We start from the raw sequence: 25,193 nt of genomic DNA, 5'->3' as shown, positions 1-25,193 counted from the left end.
TGTATATTATATGTATTATTATATAGTCAATCAAATTAATAAAAATAAAAATTTTAAAAATCTAAATTTGATTAATTGCAAACAGTTAAGTTGTATAGTTTGTATACAAATGATGGAATAATTACTGTGCTTAAAAAAAAAAAAATCATAGTATTATTAGTACATACAATGAACCTTTTTCTCTCAGTCTTAATTTAGGGGGAGGATGTAAACTTTATACTTTTAAAATATTATACAAAACTATAATTTATATAAAATAATAGCTTCCACAAATATGTATACTACTAAACGTTATTTAAAAAAAAAAACTTAAACTATTAATTTAAGGAGAGGGGGATTGGCAGTGCAGCGACCATCACGTCATCCCCATTAAAAAATACGCCCTTACGATTACCATGGAAGTATTTAGTGGAGCGTGGTGGTCGCGTTGGTCTGTATTTTTTTTTATATGAGCATAATTCGAGCTTTTTTTATTTTATTTATAATATTGTTATTCATAATATTATATTTTATTACACGCCTGCAACGACCGATCACGGAACAACCGACTGAAAAGTCATGTTTATTGAATAATAATGAGAGTTCTGATCACTGATCAATGGTTCTCGATAATATATTATAATGAATTAATATTATTTAGTTATTTTCAGTATGTTAATGTTTGCACTAATTATATACGATACTACCTACGTATAATAGGTACCTACACAATCGATCACGGTACATATTATTAATGATATTATAAAGTACGCGTGTGAAATCAATTTTTATTGTCGGAAATTGAATTTTTTTTTTTTCGAAACAGAGCGGGCCGCCGTGTGTCGAAACGAAATTAGCGAGGGGGTGCGAAAACTGCAGCAGTATAATACGGGGGGGGGAGGGTGGGCGTATACGTCTGCGAATATAATAGCGTTCGTCGACGAATCGCGTTGACAACAATATTATACGGTATAGATGAAATACGATTTTTACTACTGTCTCGTTTCGCGGAGGAAAACACGCTCGCGCAATGTTTTCGTCGGCCGCACACGACGAGCGGGCGTCGTACCCGGCGGCGGCCGGCTCGCGGGTACGACTGCTGGACGGGCGGCCGGGAAATCCCGTCGAACGCCGACGAGACAGCGGCGGCGGCGGCGGTGGCGTCGTAGTCGGCGACGAACCACATGGCGGCGGCCGCGGAGACCGCGTGCGCGCGTGACCGGCGGCGGCGTACTGTCTATTATTATTGTGACGGTCGTCGGCGCGCCGGCGGCGGCGGTCGAGGCTTCCGCGGAGGCGTGGGCGGGGGGCGCGGCGTGCCCGACGAGCGCGTGTTGTAGTCGCACGGCGTCCGCCGCGTCACTCAATCGGCCCTCGCGCTCCGACACGCGCGCGACGCCGCCGCTGACGATAAACCGACTCGACGACGACGACGACGACCGGAGAGTCGTATCCGGCCCGGAGCTCACGAGCCCCCCCGTCGTCGTACACTAAACGTGCCTCTCATCGAGACGGAATTTTTTTTTTGAAATTCGCACTCGCACACACATACACATAATTATACACACACGCACACACACAAACGCCCAAGTATAAAACGCGCGCACCAAGTCGCCGCCGACGACGCTGTCGCGGGACCCGCACACTTTGCATTCGTGAGTATGATAATAATATATATATTATAATAATATCGTGATAAGAATATAATAGTATACGAGTGTTATGAAAAAAAAAAATTATACACGAGTTGCCACCTCGAGACGCGTTCTACAGGTCGTCGTCGCCTGTTAACGCATTACAACAGTAGCTATAATAATAATAATAATAATAATAATCATAACGACATCAATAATAATGTATGCGTATATAATATACATACTCTCGTTATATCCAGTCTCGTAAAAGATACGATTTAAACGTCTTTAAGTATCTGTACTGTGAATATAGAATATTCATAATATATTATTGGTGTTCAGAAGTAAACGTTTGGTTACAACCAAGGAATAAATTCTAAAAAAATATTTAAGGATACTTATTTGATATAATAATAGTACTTATATAAATTTATTATTTATTATTATTTATTACGTATTAAGAGATTTTTACTAAGAATATTTTTAACCTATCCTCAATAAATTTTTTTTTGTTATTTCGTGTTTAATATTTAAATTTATTAATAAATAAATAAATTTATAAATCATATTAAAATATATTATTCTAGTTTTTTTTATATATATATATACATAATTTGATATAAAATAGAAAAAATTATTACGTGTTAAAATGTATTGGGATTATTGGGATTTTGATATTTGTAAACGAAACAATATGAAAACTAGGAAAATATCAATGCTAGAATATTATATCATAAACCACATACAATCCACTTCTAATAACCACACGTGAAAATGGTGGGTTAATATGTTTTCCATGGAATGTGGATGATAGATAATTTAAAATTTTGTTGCTCTGATTATTTTTTTTTTCTACGCTCCATTCTGATAAATGTCAATTTTCGATAGTAAAGAAATAATAAATATACATTCAGTAAAGGTCTGGTTTTAAAAATAATTTTGTTTTTTGCTATTAAGAATTACAATTTTTTTATTCATTTTACTATTATTACATTATTTAGAATTGTTTGTATAATTTTAGGTATCAAGTATAATTTTATTTTGTATTTAATGTTCTGAACTTATGAAATATTAGAACGTCATTTAATTTTTAGATTTGAAATAAGAGTAGAATTATAATGGGATACCTAGTGAAATGTACGTTAATTTCTGTATAATTTAAAATACATTTTTAAAGATAACTAGGAGTTATACGTATACTAGACATTTTGGGTGGGAATAATCACCGGATATAAAAAATACCATTACATTTTTACATGGAATTAAATTTTCCCAAAAAATATTTAAAAAAAATAAATTATGCTAGTAAACGTTGTACATTTGTAAATATTTATATTAATTATGTACACAAAAATAAAACATAATTATATAAATAAATAAATTAAATTAAAATAATCTTTTTTACATTTTATAATTTAATTATATTCCAAATATTAATTTTAGTTGTGTTTGAAATTATTATCTTTATAGTACAATATGAAGTATAATAAGTTCATGACTGAATTTTTATCTATATACTTCATGGTTGTAATAATAATAATTTAACTTATTTTACCTATACATTTATAATATTTATAATACCTACATAGTATATTATATGCTTTTAATGTGAACTTCTAAAAATTCCGGAGACATTGTTTGAGTAGATACATATTAAAAGCTGAAAATCAAGTGACTTTATGCTTTATCTACTTTATAGTGGCCTCTTGTCTACGTGCATACCTATCCAAGGCAGATTATAATTCCCTGAATAAATTTCTTCAACGTACCATTATTTGATTTTGCTTTATTTTAAAGATATAATCTGCTAGGAAATAGGGATCAAAAACAAAACTAAAACCCTTAATACATACGAAAAGCTGAAATACCACTGAGATGTATGTATACAACGTAAATTACTCGGGGGAGAGGGGTAAAAATACATATTGTACGTGAAATAAAAATTACAATTTAGACTGTGTAACTGAAAGATTAGGTACCTATACGACTTACTAGTGTATTAATTAAACAAGATATTTTTTTTTTTTTTGAATAATGAACTTATCTTGTTCCCATATTATATATTATTTTACTCTTAGTAAAAGAAAAAATCATTTGTACCATTTTATTTTAATATATTATAATATATTAATTAGGTAGCTATAAAAATAAATGCTTATTATAAATAATTAAAATATAATGTATAATATAATACGCGTTTAATATATAAATGTGTAATCGAAAGCTTATTGAAAATTGCGTTGGTATAATAGATATTATAAATAAGTTTACATCGTTAGCAATTTATTGACATTATTATTATTATTGCCGTTTTTATCATTTCCAAAATGTTTATTAGGTTTATAAATGGTGAATTGTTTTCTACTCTAAAACAAGAAAACAATTATGAGCTTAATTTTAACTCAATTCATTACATGATTTAAAAACAGTTGTATTATTCATTTAATAAAGGATCAAAATATTTATTTTATTTATTAATAGTTTGATTTAAGTTGTATTAAATTAGCTTATAGTTTAAGTAGTTTAACCAGTAATATATTTTGAATCTTTTCAAAATTATAAAGTTATGATGGTTTTTGACAAACAAATATATCATATACGTTCAAATTCATAAGTTATTAAGCAATTCAATACTTGAAAAATATTTTTTTAACCTTTTATAAAGACTTTTAAGTAGGCACTCGAAGTACATAGGTAGTGAAATCCAACTGAAGAAGGAGGTTTTCGTATAATCTTGAAAAATCTCGGCAATCTCACATCGTTTTTTTTTTTTAAAGTTTTAAACTTTTCAACGGAAAATAATAATTTATATTTGCCAGTTAATCGGCTTCACGGAGGGTTTTATTCCAAATCCAATAAAATTATAATACATCGTTGTAAAATTAAAAACATTATGGTAGCATTGGTAGCTACTCCCAACACAATCATTGCTTATAGGGAAAAGTATCAACATTTATACTTGTAACTATATTAATTAAGCTAAACATACTTGTAATTTGTAATATTGATATTAAATGTTTTGATGTTAAATAAATAATCAAATTTTTCACTTTATGGATTACCTCTTAAATTATTGTAATTAATTTTGGAGTACTTATATTGAATTTAGAATAAATGTACATTTACTTTTATAGAAGTGCCATTACCTATTTTAATTAAACTTTGGTGCTTAACAGTAAAAATATTTTTAAGACAAAAATAATTAAAACAAATTCTTAATTTACCAAAACTGTCATAAATAATTATTTGATAATAAATATTATTCAAGAGCTATTTTCTTTTAAAACGTGTGTATGATAATATTATCACAAAAAGACATGATTATACACTAATTTATTTTTATAGTGACAATAAACCATAATTACTAAAACAACGTACCTATAATGTAATTATTTTTAACAGTTTAAACACATTTACATTGTTAATAAGAAATGTCTACAACCAATTCATTGTTGTTTGTGTTAAAATTAATGATCTGCAACATTGGCATATTATTTATTTGTATATACACAATAGATGTCTTAGCAGGATTAAAAATTAAACATTACTCTGTGTGTTTACAATAAAAATATATATTATTTACAATTAAATAGTCAACATTCTATTTTGGATATACTAAAGGTAAATTAAAAAAAAATCCAAAATATACATAATATTATGTGCTGTTATACTTGTCTTATAAACATAAGTTATGTTACATAAGACATATTAATTTGAGATTCTATTTGATTAACGGAATATTCTAAACATGATTTTTAATCTTACATAAATTTTTAAATGTGTGTATATTTATTATTAAGAAATTATTTTATTCAATTAAATATGTACATATTAGTAATGTTACAATTTTGATCAATATTACTAAGTAGAAATACAAATATATACACATATTATTTTGATGAATTGTACTACTAAATCTACTACTTAATGTCAATCTAATAAGTTTTACATGTCTTGTTTGCGTAATACTAATAACCTATCGTATGATGGTAAATGACACAATTTTATTTTAGTATAAAGTGTGCTTGAGCAATCGTTGTTCATAAAATATTTAAAAAAATAATGATTTGTTTGAAATATTGCCATTTGTAGGTAAATGTCAATAATCATGACGTGACGGTATACATGAACAGAACTCAATAAATCTTTGGATACAAAATATAATTAATAATAGATATTAAATTCACTTAATACTGTCAGAGCTAATTGTTTGCTTTAAAATTAAACCCTTATAATTAATACTTGAATTTATTACGATTTTAGGCAAGAGACTGTAAGAGGTATTTGAGTGATTAAAAACATAAACGTGTAATTAAAGGAGAAATTATATAAACTCATGAAATATTTACAGTTCTCATTCGTATCAATTTACTGGTTGAATATAATGTATTTTTTTTTTTTTTGTATGCATAATAACTACGTAGAAAAGATTATTCAACAAAGAATAATATATTTAAAGACATAGCTTGTAATACATTTTTGGTTTCAAAAATAAAATTACATCTCGGCAAAGAAGATGTATGTCTGTTAAGAGTATGTCTTAACGACTGAAATTAAAGGAACACATAGCACATTTATATATATTGTTAGCCAGAAGACTTGTATAGTGTAATGTAACATCACTGCATTGTTCTCTCGAGTCTATGTAATTCAGTCATTAAAGTATTACATTAAATACATCAAAACAGTTTTATCACTCAAGGACTCTGATTATTAGATTCTAATTTTTAAGGAACAATTATATATATATATATGTTTCATAATTATGTTTTTAAAATGATCATCCATGCGAGTAGCGAGTATAATACAAAAAAAATATTTCATTTTTCACTCAAATGGACAAATTTAATTCACATATTATCAAAACTTACTCAGAATGCTTATTACTTAGTATTTATGATTGAGATAAAACCATGTAGATTTTGACAAAATATAATCATAGCCCCAAGCCTTCTTAAATGAACTATGACAAAATATAATATTTTTTTCTGTACAGCAAATATTATAATAATATACATTATAGGAAGTGGCTACTTTTACGTACTATGATTATGATTGGCCCTAATATTGAAATAATATTTTTATAATAATGATCATGTCTCAATGTAAATATAAAATTAATACAAGTACTCTTAGATATTTTTAATTTGTGTTTTAAAGTTTTAGTTAGCTGTATTAATATTAATGATTATTCGCAGCTTAATTAATAATAATACTATTATTACAGTTTACTTTACATAGTACAAACAGAAATACAAAATACATATATTTTACCATTCAATCAATAATATGTTTTAAAATTTTTAATTATTTAATTATTTTTATTTAAATGAACTTGTGGTCTCGACGACTATTGGGTGATATTGACAAGATTAAATTACATATAGATAATATATAGGATTAAAGATCTAAAATATAAATTAATATACAAAACGACTAGCTAAACACTGATTCATACGTTGGAAATTGTTAGTTTAGTGATGATGACTTTAAATTATCTGGTTAATTCAAGAAGAAAAGGTCAGTGATAATATTTGATTGATCTGATTTTGGTCAACTTAGTCGAACACTCATGCCTGATAGTACTATTTGCATGCATTCGTATTAATTGTAAATCGGTCATAAGACATTTAACTGTTTGCGGTTATTGCGAAGGCAAACATTTTTTTAATAGTGGTTTGACAAAGGATGTCAGCGCTCATCGTATTATTTGTTTTCTTTTTCTGACCCACGCGTGCAAGAAAGTAAATTTACGTTCAGCAGCAGCAATTTTGTGTTGTTAGCTTTAATATTAAAGTGAATTAAAGTATCATCCAACTTAAAGTTAAGAACATTATATTCCGTGCTTGTACGTTGGATTTTTTTAAGGATATTTCATTCTTCTGCGATATATGATTATTTTTAAATTTGAATATTTTACATACTCATAAAAATAAGTAAAGGATATCTACGTGATATACGTTATAAACATATCAATCAACTATCAAAGTTTCACTTTTATAATCTTTTTTTTCTGCTACGGTAGTATGTTCCTTAAAAATGACAACAATGTACGAGCTCTGAACTGCCATTCCAGCATTTCTAAAATTGGGTGGTATTAAAAATGTAAGCGTCAACAAAAATCTAAAATAGAGTAAATCAGCCCCCAATTAACTACATTTCTGTTAACATTTAAATTTAAATTGAGGTAGTAATCAAATAAGTGTTTATGAGATAACTTTATACTTCTTTCGCTGTATAGTTCACTTAGCTGATCATAATTTTCGACTAAAATATTACGAATTTGATGTTTTATCATAATATTAAGATTTAGTTAGTTCTCTCTGCCATTTCATGTTACTTATATAATCATTAATGTATATCATTTTTCAACATAAATATCAGTGCTACTTCTACTGTGATTTAAGTATATGCAGTTTCTGAAGATAGATTATCTATTTAGATGTAGCCTACTTATAAGGTTATGTTGAAGGTATATTTTTTATTTATACATTTTACTATCTGTACATTTGCGTCGATACAGTAAGTAAAATATATTCTGATAAATTTTAAGATTTTTAGATAAATATAATTATTAAGTACCTACTTATACACATTTAAAATACCTATTTACTAAATCGTTTGATTTTTGTTTAGTTTGTATGTTACCAATAAATAAATGTCTCTTAAAATAATAAAAAAATGTTATGGGGAATGTTTGCATTGTACATTTTACTATGAACAATACAAACACACTATCGTATTGTACAAGTTATAATATTGATAAATACAGAATAATAAATAATAATTTATGATATGTTAGTAATAATAAAGCTAAGTAAAGAAGCCGTTAATCTGATTTTAAATGTACGCGGATTATTTTTGCTTTAATTTTATGTTACCAGTTCTTCTGTTTTAAAATATTCAATAAATTTTCAATTTGATAAAGCACATAATTTCTATATAAATGGATAATATTAGTAAATGTTAGTTTCTATTGGTGGATATTGTGAGATAACAATGCACTATTAATCTATTATAAAAAATTAAAATTACAAAAAATATATTTTAATTATTAGGTATAATAATTATTAACAAAGTCATAACTTATAAAAGTAATAATAATTAAATTTAATAAGTGTTTGACTGTTTGAGTTAATAATTTTGTTATTAATAATGAAAATTGGAGTTCTATATAATATATAGAATATACATTTCTCATAAGTTGTCTGTATTGAAACCAAAAATAATAATATACGATGTAAGTAGACTGATTGAGCAAATTGTATACGTTTAAAATATTTTAGTTTCAATAATTTGTTGCTGTGTAATTAATAGTTATATACATTAAAAATAAATTAAGACTGTTTGCAAGCTTTTAAGTTTTTATGTTTATGTTTATCTTATCAATATTATAAATGATTCCCTCTTGCGTTTATACTTACTTATGAGTTTCGATAGTAAAATAATATATTCAAAACGATGACCAAAACGCTAGGTAAAACTTCTAGTAATAAAAGTTGTGCTTATTGGACATTTTATGAATCGTCACTTGGGTCAAACTAACGTACTTCTCCTCCTAAAATATCCTTAAACCATTACATTAAACAGGAGCTTCGAAATTATGGAAATTATATGGTTTTAACGTAAAATGGTAATATCGTGAATTTTGCACAATTTTTTTGTGTGCCATCAAATCTCTGTTCTAGTATCGAAAGTACCTATTGCATATCGGTCACGTTTTATCGCAAAAAAAATTTAAGCAAACGTGTCAAATATACGACGGACTCGTACGTTTCGCACACGTACGTTCTTACACGCTCGCAAATCATTCGGTACGATTGTTTGGCATCTATCAAGAAGTGGGGCAGCTCTACCGACGTGGTTTAAGTGAACGTCATTCTCTCTCTCTCCGTCTCGCTCGTACCGGAGCGCGACGTCCGGAGACGTGGCGATAGCAGCTCGTGCGCGTCGCAACCGGTCTTAAGTGAAAGCCGTCGCGTGGCCTGTTGGTCATCCGGCGTGAATGCGTTCACCGTATTCTTCCGCTTAAGACTGCTGTATAAAAACGGCAAAAATTTAACAGCGGGCCTGTCCGGGATTTGAACCCGGGACCTCTCGCACCCGAAGCGAAAATCATACCCCTAGACCAACAGGCCGGTTGAATGTAATAGTAAAAGTTTAATGGCTTAGACAGATCGAAAAAAAACGTGTGCGCGCAGAGCGTTTATCGCATGAAATACTGTTACTATTGCCGTACGCATAACATATACCTGTATCGTAGCGATGAGTATGCACTATACAGTGACTGAGAGTACGTGTTTTGCCTACCCGAGTGCCGTACGCGGGGCCGAAATCAACGAGAGGAGCACGCCGCCGACTCGAATGATGCGCGCAAATCTCGTCGAAATTCGGGAATATCGTTTCACGAACGCGAAAGATATTCCTGTTTGGAGTAATATTTTTGAGGGGGATAATGAATTAGTGGCAACTGAATTTTCCAATCACGGAGATGACCATTATCTCACATTCAGTTATTATTATATTTAACCGTTGTCGCCCGAGTAACATATTTTATATTATGTGCAACGTCGGTGCTTATGCACTGTGCTTTGAGCACAACTCACACACGGGTCCAGTGTTCGGGGAAAATAACGTACGAGTGTATTGATGACAGCCAACGTGTAAAATCTTACTGTAATATAAAAATTTGATAAACACGGTTCTCGTTCAGAACCATGGTTAAAAATTGTTTTCGGTCACCAACAATGCCGATGTAATAACAGTTATTACCGATCCCCCTGCGTTCATAGGTAAAAAATGTGTCAATATTATTATTTCGGTGCTCGTTAACCGTACTTATGAAGTTAGTAGGTGCAATGCACGCACAGTGTTTTAATGTTTACAATTTTTTTTTTTTTTTTATTGATCGAAAAGAAAGAATATACATAAATGTATATGAAAATAACTTTTTCGATTATCTATCTCCTTTAAGCAAAGTTTGTGTTGGAGAGTTATTAAATATAATATTTCCTATATATTATATCAGATAAAGCTATAATATATTATATGTGTTGTGGTTTTTATCCATTAATCCTATGCTTATTAGTAATAACTAATAACTATCGTATATGAGATATAAATTTAATTTAATCACACTTAGTAACTTGCTGAATAATTTTTATACTTGAGGCATAACAAAAAATTAAATACCCATTTCCCAAAAATATTGTGTTTTATACTTTTATATCCTATGTCTATTAACTATAATAACTAGCTAGTATACATCTATGGTTATTATGGACTGTTGTATACATTCTATGGTTATTTTAGACTATATACCTATTATATGTTAAATAAGTTACTTAAGTTTGTCGCTAATCCAGAGTATAAAATCTATGTATGAATATTCCGTATTTTATAGTATTTTTTTTTTTTTTTGTTTATTGAAAACGCGATATTCAATACGTTTAATTTAAACATACGCATTATGACGTGTCAGTACTGAGAATACAAAATACACTGTTAAACTAATATTGTTTTCTAATTAAATAAATAATATTAAATGTGTTCTAGGGTTAGGTATAGTATGTTTAACACTTTGTCTAACACTTAGAATAATATAGAATAACGTCAAGTACTGAAAAGTACAGAACAATTTTATACGATAGAAAATTGAATCAAAAAGTAATTATTTTGTTATTTATCATGTATGTGTGTGTGTGTATTTTTTTATTACTGATTATTATTATATTGTATTATTGATGTAGGTAAACATCTATTATTTCGAACACAATTATGTGGATAATAATGTGTGATATGTATCTCATGTGTACCTTATATATAAAGTTATTATATACCTACTCGCATTTTAGGTATAGAGAATAATTTATCATTCGGAGAAGAAAGTGTGTAATTTTGGCGGAGACAGATAATGTGGCATAATATTATTATTACCTACTGTTAAGTGCCCTATAAATAAACAGAACAATTTCAACACACCTCTAATGTATCTACTAATGAAGATGAGAACCAACTGGATATGCTCGGTCAAGCAGTTTAAATCATAAACATTTATCTGGTTAAAAATATATTATATAGTTTAATTATTTTTGTATTTATTTAACTGTATATATATATATCTATAAGTAATATGACGTGTTTAATAGAAGCCTAGGAAAAAATAATGAAAAAACATTATAAAAGAATTAAAATTGTATGCTTATAAGAGATATTTTGTATACATAAAGATAAAATATTAAAAAAAGTTCGTTTTAATACGAAACATTACAATATTTAACCTTCGGTTACCAAATGGCTATTTGGAATTTGCTTGTTTCATTATATTGCACACTAAATTGTAGTATTAAACGGTGCTAATTGGATAGAGGCTAACTTTAAGTTTTTGTTAAATGTTACACTTTAAAAATCACTTTATTAATGTGTGTGCGATTACCATTGAACTTTTAACAGGAATGTTCACAAAGAAATTTTAATATTTTAACTCGTATAAAAAAAAGCATGCAAATAAAACACTCGTGAACTCGTTAGTTCGTACTTGTATTATGATATAAATTGGTACAATTTTAATTTTATTTTTTCTTCAAATATACACAGTATATATATATATGTTTTAATTGACATCGAATAAAAATTTAAATTGTATATACTAAAAATATGCTTAACGAATATTTACACACAATAATTTTGGGTATATAATATTATTATTAATAATAAGAATAAACCAAAAAATATGATTTTATAATAACGTCAATTGATTTTTTTGTTGCAAAATTTAATAGCTATGTAAATAGGTTAAAATTGATCGATTTGTCTAAAATTTTTTTCCATGCTTTTTTCAAGTAATGGAACCGATTTGAGGAGGGTAACTTGAACATTTTGCAATTTTTTTCCTTCTTCTATACTAGAGGACCACTCTAATATATAGATAAATATTTTAAAATAAACACTAATCAAAAAATAATATTAATTGTGATATTCTTAAAATAAAAATAAAAATAAAAATTCTATTCTCCAAAAATACAAAAAAATATTATAAGTGATATTGAATGACAATATTTTATTATATAATGACACAATTAATAACTCTATGAGTATTTTTTTTTAACAATAAATAACGATGTTATATTTAATACGTTATTTTTAACGATAATAATTATTTATAAATCAAAAACATTATTCATGGAGATTTACAATTTATATATATATAATATGTATCAATATATTATTGTGAATTTTACTATACACTATGAAATTTTTGATTTATTTTCAAATATTATATGTTTATTATATGAATCAATTTTTATTCTTTTACGGTATTTACAAAATTATGTTATTACATTCCGAGTTATATAAGTTGTATATAAGTACGTATAATATAGTATAAATTCATAATATTATTATAATAATTAAATACTATAATAATATAAAAAATGCAATGTTTTCAAGAAAAATTATATCAACTTACCGTAATACTAAAAGTAAAATAAATCACTTAAATAAAGGTGCTCTATACAACAAAAAAACATATAGCGTTATATTATATATAAAGAAATCTAAAAAAAAATAAATTGTTTGAAATCATTGACATTTTATAAAATAGAATAAAGTACCTATTTTAATTATTTGTAAAATGATTTAAATATTATTTGAATACACTGGTCATAATAAGTATTCAATAATAATAATTATTATATATTTTCAAAGCAATAGGTAGCTACATAACCAGCTTACAAAAATTGACATACTAAATTATGTTATTGTGATTTAAACAATTTATGCTTTGTGAAATGAGCGACATAAGGCATGGAGTATTATTTTTACAATCATTATGAACTAATCGTTAAAATAAAAGAGCAAAAATACTTTCAAGTATTGTAATAATATACGTGCTAATCACACTTCGTATAACATAAATAACCAAGTTATAACCGTTGAAATAATTATTATTCAAAGAAAAATGTCATTTTTTTTAAATTTATTTTTTCTTTCTACAACCCAAGTCTCACGAGACTATAAAGTGGACCGACAAACCCCTATCCCTATCGTATATTTCAAGATGTAGACCAAACACAAAGGTGAGTCAGTACCGCGCACGTCACATATATAATGCGAAAAACACGTACGAAGTGAATGAAATTCTTGGAATAAGTATACCGGGTATGTGTGTATATATATACAATATTGGTGGTTAATGTTAGTGGTGAATTTGAATTACGCAAATCCCCGAGGAGGAGTGAAGAGAAGAAAAACATACATTTCAACGGAGAAATTACGGCGTTTGAGAGACAGTACTCTCAGCTGCATTATCACAATTTAGAATCGTTTTCCGGTCGAATGTCCAAGAACGCGTTTTTCTGAAAATCCGTCTCACGTTCGTTCGGTATAACATTCTTAAACAACTTTTTTTTTTTGGTTCATCTAAAATACACACAAAAAACGCAAATACGTTTTCAATTACACGTGTGTAAGATAATAATTAAATTGGATTAATCGCGTTAAAACGGAATAACATTTAGTTTATGCGGTTGTAAAATAATATGACGTATTATTATTTTCCTTTCACACACTATATGTTTACAAGAGTCGTACTTAAGATTTATTGATTTATGGCACGCAGTGGAAAAACGGCGTTGACTACATTAGTACTGATATTGTTTTTATTATAATATTTTGTAATTTTCTTTATTGCAATAAATTATGTACACAGTTTAAATTCATTAAAAATGATTAAGTAACAACAGTAAATTAAATACAAGAACTACTAGGTTTTTGCTCTGTATTTTTGATTGTGGTATCAAAAATTATCGGTTAGATATCGCGTGAAAAAATATATTTAGAAATTTATGAAGTTATTATTATAATATTGTAAATTATATTATTATAGATATTAATACATTTAGGAGTTGCTCGTAATATTTTAGTACCTAAAATAGTATTGATATTGAAATTAAAAATAAATAGTATTTATTATAAGATACAGACTTTCTTAGGATGGCATTCTCTGGAGAAGTATAAAAAATATATAAAAAGAATGACTATAGAGACAGATAAAGAAATAACTAAGGATATACAAATGTTGTTTTTATGTACAAAAAAAAGTTATAAAAATATTATACGAAAAAAAATGGTTTGAATAAAATACAAATTAACCAGAAGAGCTGTGTTTTTGTTTTGTATTTATAGTTAAATATAGAAAGACAAATATTTTATTTATTGAGCTATCGACATATTATTCAGAAAAACGAATTCTGATACATTTTGACCCGAGTAATTTTGTAAAAACAATAAATAATAAATTAAATAAAAAACAATTATTAATCTATAGATTACGATATTGGTATTTCACTAGTATACCTTTACTAAAGATTTAAAGTAAATTTATTGAGGTACATGCAAAAATTAAAGTTAATTGGTTTTGTTAAACTTAAAATTATATACTTCACAGTGACAATAGTTTCTATTTGAATTTTATTTGCATATAATAATATATTAAATTGAAACAGCCAACAATCATACACAATACAAATTATTGATAAAAAACAAAGTAATTAACTAAATCTATTTACAACCTCTGAATTTGTTTTGTAAGATGATAAGTTATTCATTTACTACTTATCGCAATTTCTTCTGCTATTGCCTTTTTTTCTGATCAATATATTTTTTTTTATCCAAAAAAGTAGCATTGTCCTACAAATACATTTGACGTGCATTAGCATAAAGTATTGATTACGTTCGTAAAATAATTATCGTTTGCCGACTTCAAATTTCAATAAATTGCGTTACGAACATTAATTTTGATAATACATAATTATTATATTATGCTGCGCAGATAATTTCGAGTATAATTTTGTTAGCTGAGACGATTGAAGTGAAAAAAGCGCTGAACCATATAATATTAAACAAAAATATCACTGTATAATTGTACATTGTGGAACATCTGAAAGTTTGTGTTCAAAAATCTAAAGTGTTAAAGCTGTTCAACCATTAATTAAATTTCCTCTCTGAGATGATAGTAGTTAGTTAAGTTTACCACCTTGCAGGTAAACCTAAGGAAATCTTAATAATCTAAATATAGCTTTATTTACAAGACTCGAGCAACTTAAACGTCTTGAACGCATTCAGTTTGATATTATAACGTAAGACATTAATAATTCAATTAATTACGAAAGACATTTTACTATATTATTATATTATTATTATTACGTCGTGCAAAATGTTTTGTAATTAAAAATATACTCAATTATTGTAATCCTAAAATAACAATCCACCGCGAGTTGAGCACCTTTGCAGAGTGATATTATTTCGCGAAGCAAATCGCATAATTATCATATTATTAATACTTAACAAGCACAGCGTGTTCGAGGAAGCAGTTTTCAGCTAAATTACATTCACGAGAGTCTGTATAACATACCTCGCCGAAAAATGTAAATCAAACTACCGTAACACATATATTATGATATACATACATTATATACACACATATATATATATATATATATATATATTTTACAGATATATAGTAATGATTTGATTCAAAAACTCCGTTATTAATAATATGACGTGATAGGTACCTACAGAAATTATTAAATACGAACAGATGTAGAGAACCGTCGTAAAACAATTGTCTGTGTGTATTTTCTTTTATCAATGATAACAATAATACTGTAGCTGTTCTAGATTAACTATGTTACCGGAAACAATAGCACTTCCCAGAGCAGATACATCCGATTCGTACAATATCGCAGGTATAGCAATCTGAAAACAACTATTCTGATCCGAGACGCGACTCTCGATCGTTTTTTTTTTTTTTTTTTTTAAAGTATATCGGCACGAGTGTAGAAGCTATAGAAACGATGTTATGTAGACAATCATTTAAGAGTCATAATAATTACCAATAATTTTACACAGTTCATAATTTTATATTTAATCGCGATATTTAACCCATTACTCCCAGCGTCTACAACCTTAATAATTAATAAGTCTATAAGTATAATTTTGTTTTTATTATTTAGTATATAATATACTTTGGTGAACTGATCTTGGTCTTAAGTCATTTAAAATGTGTACATTATATGTTTCTGGGGGGTCGATTATATTTCAAGCATTTCGGCAAGTCCGAATATTTAATAATGTGTATAGTATAATATTATATTTTGAAAGGCGATGGATTTTGAAAACAATTATAAATTGGATTTTTTCTTAAAAAAAAAAGTTAGAAGAATTCAAAGATTAGTTTCTACGACGACCGATGGTGGCGTTGCAGGATTAACTTTAAAAAATACATTTTTGTTGATTATATGCCATTTAAACTGCTATTATAGTAAATGACCGGTTTCATGAAAAATCGATTAGTATTATGATTTTATCAAATTTAATGGACCAGTCATGTGGCCACTAAATCATGTTTAAGGGATCATTAGCTCACTATTGACGTATTTAATGTTTATAGTTATTGTTTTTGCAACCCGTCATAGTATTGACAGGTGCCGTATATTTTATAATTATTTATTTTGTCCAGTGTGAAATTGAGTAATACAGATAGTCCTATTATACAATACCTATATTAACTATATTTTCTATGTTTGAGAGTTAAGATTCGAGATTTCACCTTAACTTCTAAACTGTAATCAACTATATCTGTGGTTTAACAGTTTTAATTTTTTATATCATTCTATTTTTTAAATGTTTGCAGAGCGCAAGTGCTTAGAATTATTTTTATTTTTTTTATCCGGTAAATGACAAAAATCACTGATGTGTAATTATTCAAAAACAATTAGCTACATAATACACTCCCGCGAATTCGCCATAAACGTTCATTCGCTAATTTCGCGTTCCGCCGTATTAATATTCGTTGTATTATTGATGTTTAAACAACACATTTCTTTCATATTCCCAGTAAAGCAAGTAGGTTTTGTGGTTTCACGATGTGGTTTTATTTTCCGAGAACACGCTGTTTCTGTTCAATATTATGTTAAATGAGTGCCTTCTTATATTATAATATATTTTGTGTAAAATGTAAACTGTAACACTTGCAGTACGTGCGCAATATAATATTTCAGTGCATTTTATACGTTTCATTCGAAAGCAAAGTTACACAGCCAATCTCGGCCTATAGGTAAATACCACAGTACACAATGTATAATATCATATATATATATATATATATATATGTATATACATGTGATACATGTAATATATTATGTATAGCGTATATATACGACGAGTTGTATTATTATTATTATTATAACCGCGAGCGGTGCGCACCCGCGGGTCACGGAGCGGACGTATAAAAGGCGCACAGCGCGCGCGCGCGTACTTTTAAAACGGGCTGAATCCGTCGGAGAAACGGCAGAGAGTCGTGTGCAGTTAATGCAAAAGTTAAAAGGCCACATCAATCAATTAGGAATGGGCAGACCGCCGACGACCCGCCGCGCGGTCAGAGTCCGCGAACAGCCGCAGCGTCGGACGAAAACCTATGCCGTGTTTTGACCACGCCGTCCGATTCCCTCCCGGTGATAAATCAAAAATGTTTTGAAAATGTTCGTCGTGATTATCACCGTCGTAAATGCGACCGAGGGATCGCGCGGCGGCGAGAATGGTTTTTTTTTTTTTTTTTAAATTATTTATTTCGAATTTGTTTCACCTCGTCGAGCGAAATTTTTTCTAGTTTTTGCGATGTGACGTACGGGGAACAGTTATTGGTTACCTAATGGTCGCATATAATATGTACGAGGGGGGTGTGGAGGTGGCTCGGAGGAGGGACGTAAAATTTAGTGACTGGCCGACACTCACGCGTATCGTATCGACGTCAGTTTGAAATATTAATAACCGTCTACAATAACACATACTATATATGTATATACCTACTAACCGTTGCAGTGCTACTAAGGGCAACAATAATCATTACCTATATTGCTCATACCTATATATAATATATATATATGGTTACCGCCGACACTACAGTGCAAACAGTTATCCTTAAATAATTCACGAAACGGCTTGTGACATAGTATGTTGCGTATTAAATAATTTTAATAATATGTATAATAAATAATGCCAAACTGTAATCCGTCGTGGCACTTACTCCGTAGACGCCGTTATCACTCGCGAAGCCCGTGACGATAGCCGCGACCCTTAAACTGCCCGGTAAATCAAGAAAAAAACAAATCACTCCTGTTCCTTAGCTCTGACTACGCACATCCTCAGTTTTTGAACCAGCCGGTACGCACGCCAGCAACGCCGCGGAATAGAGCGCCCGTGATCGTTCCCCCGGCGGATGTGCCGAGTGGGCAGAGGCGATGAGTGACGTGGTGTTGTGTTTGTTTTTTTTATTAATAAGTGTATATTTATTTATATCCGGCCGGTATGTTAGCACTACACTTTTTATATTATTATAATAATATGTAATTATACGTAACGAATATTATGGTTATAATACGTCTACAGGCGTCGTCGGGCCCCCTCGCGAGGTTTCTTAGACATAGTAATATTATGATTATTATTATTATCATTCTTATTATTACTATTCTTCTGATCAAACATATCCTATTATTTCTTTTTGTCCGAGTCTTATGCCGTTCGGCTTTCTCGGCCCAAAATTAAAATTTTATATCTCTCCACAAAACTGTTGTAATTATTTCTTCCTACTTTTTTTTTTATCTTTACACATAAATCCACGACAATCCGGCTCAACAGGGCCTCGGTTCGTGGTCGGCGACCTTTTTATATATCAAGTGTCCGCACACAAATAGTGAAGCATCTCAGGGGCTGGTGGTCGTACGTTGCGCGTTTATTTGCGAGCGAATGTTTTCATAATTTCAGAACGCGTGACGTTTACTCGTCTCCGCATTCCGTCCCGAAAGCCACAGAATTCGAAAACAAAACGTTTGTCTGTAAACGTCGACGTATCGAATATAATACATGATATAATATAGTGATATACCTATACCGATTCCGCAGTAGTTCGTAATTCGTGTAGACATTCAAAGTTTGGATACGTGATAGGTAGGTGTACACGGCGAAGAGTTATTACCGTTCCGTTCATTTGAAGTCGCAGCTCATCTCCCGCGGTGTGTTGTCGCGTTTAGTGTACTTTTGACTTTTTGAGTGACATTTATTCGTTTCAATATTTGATTTCGCACCGTCTCGCGTTAAAACACGATTTCTAGTCGGTAATAATAATAATATAGACGTTATTATATATTTATCGTTTTCGTGATATTCCTCGGTGCCGCCGACCCGCTCCCACTCGACTACGTAATTACGCGTTACGTCCAAACGTTTACAACTGCTGCGCGACGATTTACATTTGGATTTGGAGCGCATATATTGTTACTGCAAATATGTCATTATAATATTATTATACTCTATCGAACGAAATAATCCATTGCGCACTCGGTACACCGTTACAGTAAACGCGTGTGTACACATCGTGTATATGGTACATCAAATCGTGAAACATTTGTTTACTGAAACCTTTCAATAGCGGACATTGCGGACACACTCTTATATTTCCCCGGAGTGTTATTATGTGGTTACAAGCTGTACTTAAATATAATAAACGAGTATATATGTATAATAATATAAGTGGTGCGCGCACATTCAGTTTAATTTTACCTTTTTTGCAGTCTGTGCGTTTTACGATATTTCGTCGCATTTTATTTTCCTAAGTATCTCGTTTGTGACAATGTCATCGTTATACGTGTGTATGGGTATTATAGTGTTATTATTATTGGGGTGAAAAATAAGAATTCAGCTTATTACCGCAACCTTTATCAGATTATACGGCCCGGTATCTGGTAACCGCGGGGTGTTACGAAATTTCACAGAGGTGTGCATAGATTCTTCAGCGTTTTAATTGAATACTTAAAAAATAATCCAACCTCTGCGGTCCACTGTGACGGGCTTAATATTAATAAGCTACTTATAACAACGAATTTCGTTCATACTGAAACCTATTGTTATTTAGGTATTAAGTAAGGTGTATACGTTCTTAATTTACTTAGACTATTTACTGCGGTTTCATTGAACATAATATTATTATTATATTTTAATACGTATTTTATCCGTTCGTTATCTGTGGAGAAATCTACGGTAGAGCGGCGTTCATAAATCAACACATTTATTCATATATGGTTTAAATTTACAAATAATATTATGATTTAGTCACAAAATGTTCAAAAATTTTTATCGTTTTACTTGCCGATACTCGTAGGTTGTTATTAAATTTTCAGTATAGAAAAATGTTAAATCAGTCAAACTCGATAATGTTTAATAAATAATAAGAATAACCAACTAGGCAATACACACGTCTGAATTTCAATTTGATTTTTTCTGATTCATCTATATTAGTTGATGATGATACTTTTCTTTTCAAAACACTAATTTAATGAATAATTTAGAATAATTAAACTATGATGTGTTCTACATTATTTAAATGAAAATTGCTAATTATTAATGATTGTTATTTGTATTTAACACTCTACACATTACTTATTGCATTGTTTTGTAGTATAATAAGTTTAATTTTTTTGCAAGTAAATACGTGATAAATAATAGCACGATAATCATTTTTTTTTTTTTTTTTTTTAATAAATTTGCGCTCAATGTTTTATTTTCATTTTTATAAATTACAACTTATGAGAAACCTTGTATTCAATTTTTTACCGAGTGAACATAAAAAAAAAACTAATACTCTAAAATTGTAATTATTTATAATTATAGCTCAAAAAGAGTAAAATATTTTTAAATTTTACCATATTGTATAAACATTAGACAATGATAATACAGTGTCCCGTGAGGATTTACCCATTGCGATCTCTTGAAATAATAGAGATACTGTAATTCTGACTTTTTAATAAGATTCGAGGGGACAAGAACTAAAAATATTTCACGTTTTAATTGATTTTAATATTTCGGTAAAAAAGTTAAAAAATATATATTTGTATTTAATTATTTTCAAAAAAATTGAAGATAGCCATTTTGTCAAGTTCATTTGTTTGAAAATATTAACGTTCCAACATTTTAATTTCATTAATCTCCTGATTTTTAATATTTTTTCTAGTTTCGAAAAAAACTGTGAATTATTTAATACGATAGTGGTATCATTGTATCAAACATGTGGCCTGCGTGGGCCATGTGGCGGTGAACTAACCGGCTGGCTTCTCGAAACCGGAAAAAATATTAAAAATCAGGAGATTAATGAAATTAAAATGTTGAAACTTCAATATTTTCAGAATAATAGATTCTACAAAATGGCTATCTTAAAATTTTTTGAAAATAATTAAATGAAAAAATATGTTTTTTTAAACTTTTTTACCCAAACATTAAAATAAATTAAAACATATTTTTAGTTCTTATCCTCGTGAATATTATTAAATAACCATTATTATGATATCTCCATTGTTTCAGGTGATATCGCAATGGGTAAATCCTCACGGGACACTCTGTATATACAAGATCTTGCATGAAAAATGTTTGTTTTTCCCGGTCATTAAAAAAACCTCCAAATTTGATAATCAACGCACTTTTGGTATTCAAAGAGGTGTTGATACAAAAAAAAAAACACGCAGACGTCATTGTAAAGTAAATACATTCATCGTTCCGCTTAGAATATAAAATCGGATTAATCATTTGTACTCATATGCACAGAACTGGATAATATATTTCGTTGCTGAACATAATATTTAGATAATTAAATCTGTGAACTATATAAAGATAGATAACCGTGATCAAACTAGTCGAAGCTGGAGGGGCTTATAAAAAAAACACAAGGTTCTATAATCTGATTTCGACGGTAATATACTTAAAGCGTTATCAGTTATGTGTGTATACGTCATATCGTGATTATTTTATTATATTATATATTGTTGTATTGTTCGTGTACGCATCGTTCATAATAATAGTAATAGTAATAGCCCAGACGTTGCTCTGCAGCGGTGTGGTGTGGAGTAATGCAGTGCAGCAGTAGTGGCGGTAGTTATATTATTGTTGCTTAAACGTCAAACTACGCATGTATGATATGTTGAGATACGTCTCAAACGTTAAACCGTCCGGGGAAAAAAAGATACACGTATCAGATTTGACTTTAAAAAATAGTGTAGAAAATAATAATAATAATAAAAATAATAATAACAACAACGAAAACAAAACAAAAGCACGCAGTAATATCATCCGATAGCTGGCAATATGTCATAACGCCGACGTGGAGTATAAATTGTTCTTTTCAAGTGTGGTGTATATATATATATATATATTATTTGATCTCGATGTTTGCTTTTCTCCCTCGGTTTTCGTTACATTGCCCCCCCGGGATTTCGTTATTAGACGGTTGCAATTGCACACACACACACACACACACACACACACTGCTAACACACGTACACCAGTCTTATATATATATATAATATTATATACGTTGTAGGTACATATAATATACACGCGTGATAGATTTATCTTGCATGTCGTTCAACACACACACACACACACACACACGCGCACACACGAGTACATACTTACATATGTGTATTTATTGTAATTTCCAAGATTATATATTTTTTTTTTGTCGTCGGTATCTACGCGTGGGCGGGCGACGGAAAGATAATATGCGCGACTTTCGGTGGTTTCGTTTGTTTTTATATATTTATATATATATATATATAACATACATATTTTCGTACGTCGAAAAAAACAGAAATAAATCATAATAAATGACTTTTTTCGTCGACGGTAACACGATATCATGATGTATATATAGCTGTTATAACGGTGCACATATATATGAGACAAAGTGGATTCCACCGCTCGGTGTGTCGCGCTCCCGAAGACTTACACTGTAAACACACACACACACACACACACAAATGATATTGTACTATATGACATTATATACGTATAATAATTAAAGTGATTACTTACGATTTTGCCCGGGAAAACTGCGTACGACCGGCGGCGTCGCTCGCACGGTATATATTATATATTTATATAAATAGGTACGTTGTACAGTATGTTACGGTACAGTATTACACACTCCCTCACAACATCATCATAATAATAATAATAATATAATAAACCTAACCGTTTATATATACACACACACACACTACACACCTCGTCAACTGCTGCTGCACAGGGTCGTCTCATTCGTCGTGTGCGCGCGTATTATTGGTATACTACTACTACTACTACTATACAGCGGTAGTACGACGCTTATGCGAAACAACAAAAAAGTGTTACTTATTATTTCCTGCTGTACGTTCCGCGTTTTTTTTTTTTTTTTTTGTACTATGTTACGTTTTCAATTGTACGATGTCTTGAGACATGTTTTATTTTTATTTTATTTTTTTTTTACCGAAGAGCCTTTCCCCCCCCCACATGTCCCTCGCCGCGACACTCGGTATATAAACGGGCTTGGTAGACGGTATATATTATATCAAATATTTATCGTAAAATACGAGCATAACGATTTTCTTATCAGGTGGATAAAAATGACTTATTTATGTACCGCGTAAGAATAAAAAAAATTAAAATAAAATATGCATAATATTATACCTATAATATTATGTACGTTTTACGTTTCACTTCGTATAGAGTATTTAATTTTGTTTTTCCGAGACGTCTTACAAAAAGTTACTGCGCGTGTACTACGAGTAACACGGCGGCGAATCGTCGTGTACGTATAATATTCCATCATATTAACACGATGTGTAATCCGAAGCGAAATGGTAATAATAATATCATACTACGTCGTCGTGATCCGAATAGTTGAGATATTTGACGAGATTTCTGTATATTATATTATAAAACACCCGTAGTAATAAATTAATGTATATTTTTAGTCTGGACAGTTTTCTGCGGTGCACCGGCTCAACTAAATCATATTATAGGTTGATAGATATACATTATACTAGGTAGATTTGGAAAACCGTTATTTCTTCTGACCGGTTCTCGAAATACAATATCCATAACCCTTTTATTTATTTATCTATTTAAGCAAAATCAATATCATTATTTCAATACAATAATCAAATTACAATAGTTAAATTATTACAATAACAGTGATAAGAGCTGATACGTATACCAACTGAGCAAGCTCGTTTCTGGTATACGGAGTTCCTATACATATTACTTATATAATATAATAAAATAAAATAAAATGTCGTGACGTGTCTTATACAATTGAGAATGATATATTTTAATTCTCTGAATAACATTAACTTATAATTACAACTAAACGATAATAATAAATAGATAATCATTATTTATATTTACACACAGATACTTTTTAGTAATTGATTTTTACACACATTCTCATCTAGGTCATTTACTATTTTAGTAACTATATTTTTTACATCGGTTTTATTAGACTGATTTTCACATTCATACTTTATTTGACACTTTACATCATTACCTAAATTGTTGAATATAGTTTTGACCATATAACCGGGAGCACTTTTTGTACTGGATAGTGATTTATAAGGTAATTTTATGTTATAACCTGTTCTACTGTCTATTATATCTGTATTATTCAGTATCTGCATTTGAATTGATTTTATAAGTGTTTGTTTAATGTATAATTTG

The 25,193-nt window shown here is 29.4% G+C and overlaps 1 protein-coding gene and 1 non-coding gene across 2 annotated transcripts in view; one reads left to right on the top strand and one right to left on the bottom strand.

Moving 5' to 3' along the window:
* Positions 1 to 1,282: 1,282 nt before the first annotated feature.
* LOC132926647 (carbonic anhydrase-related protein 10-like) overlaps positions 1,283 to 25,193 on the top strand; it is a 193,996-nt gene continuing 170,085 nt past the window's right edge. Inside the window, 1 exon segment of the mRNA XM_060991020.1 lies at positions 1,283 to 1,634. The gene's annotated coding sequence lies outside the window, so the exon portion shown is untranslated.
* Positions 9,680 to 9,751, bottom strand: Trnap-cgg (transfer RNA proline (anticodon CGG)). Its single transcript has one exon. It is a non-coding gene; the product is annotated as a tRNA-Pro (tRNA).

The sequence above is a fragment of the Rhopalosiphum padi genome, chromosome 3, assembly GCF_020882245.1.
Source record: "Rhopalosiphum padi isolate XX-2018 chromosome 3, ASM2088224v1, whole genome shotgun sequence".
NCBI classification, from domain to species: Eukaryota; Metazoa; Arthropoda; class Insecta; order Hemiptera; family Aphididae; genus Rhopalosiphum; species Rhopalosiphum padi.
This window is presented reverse-complemented; position numbering and strand designations above follow the sequence as displayed.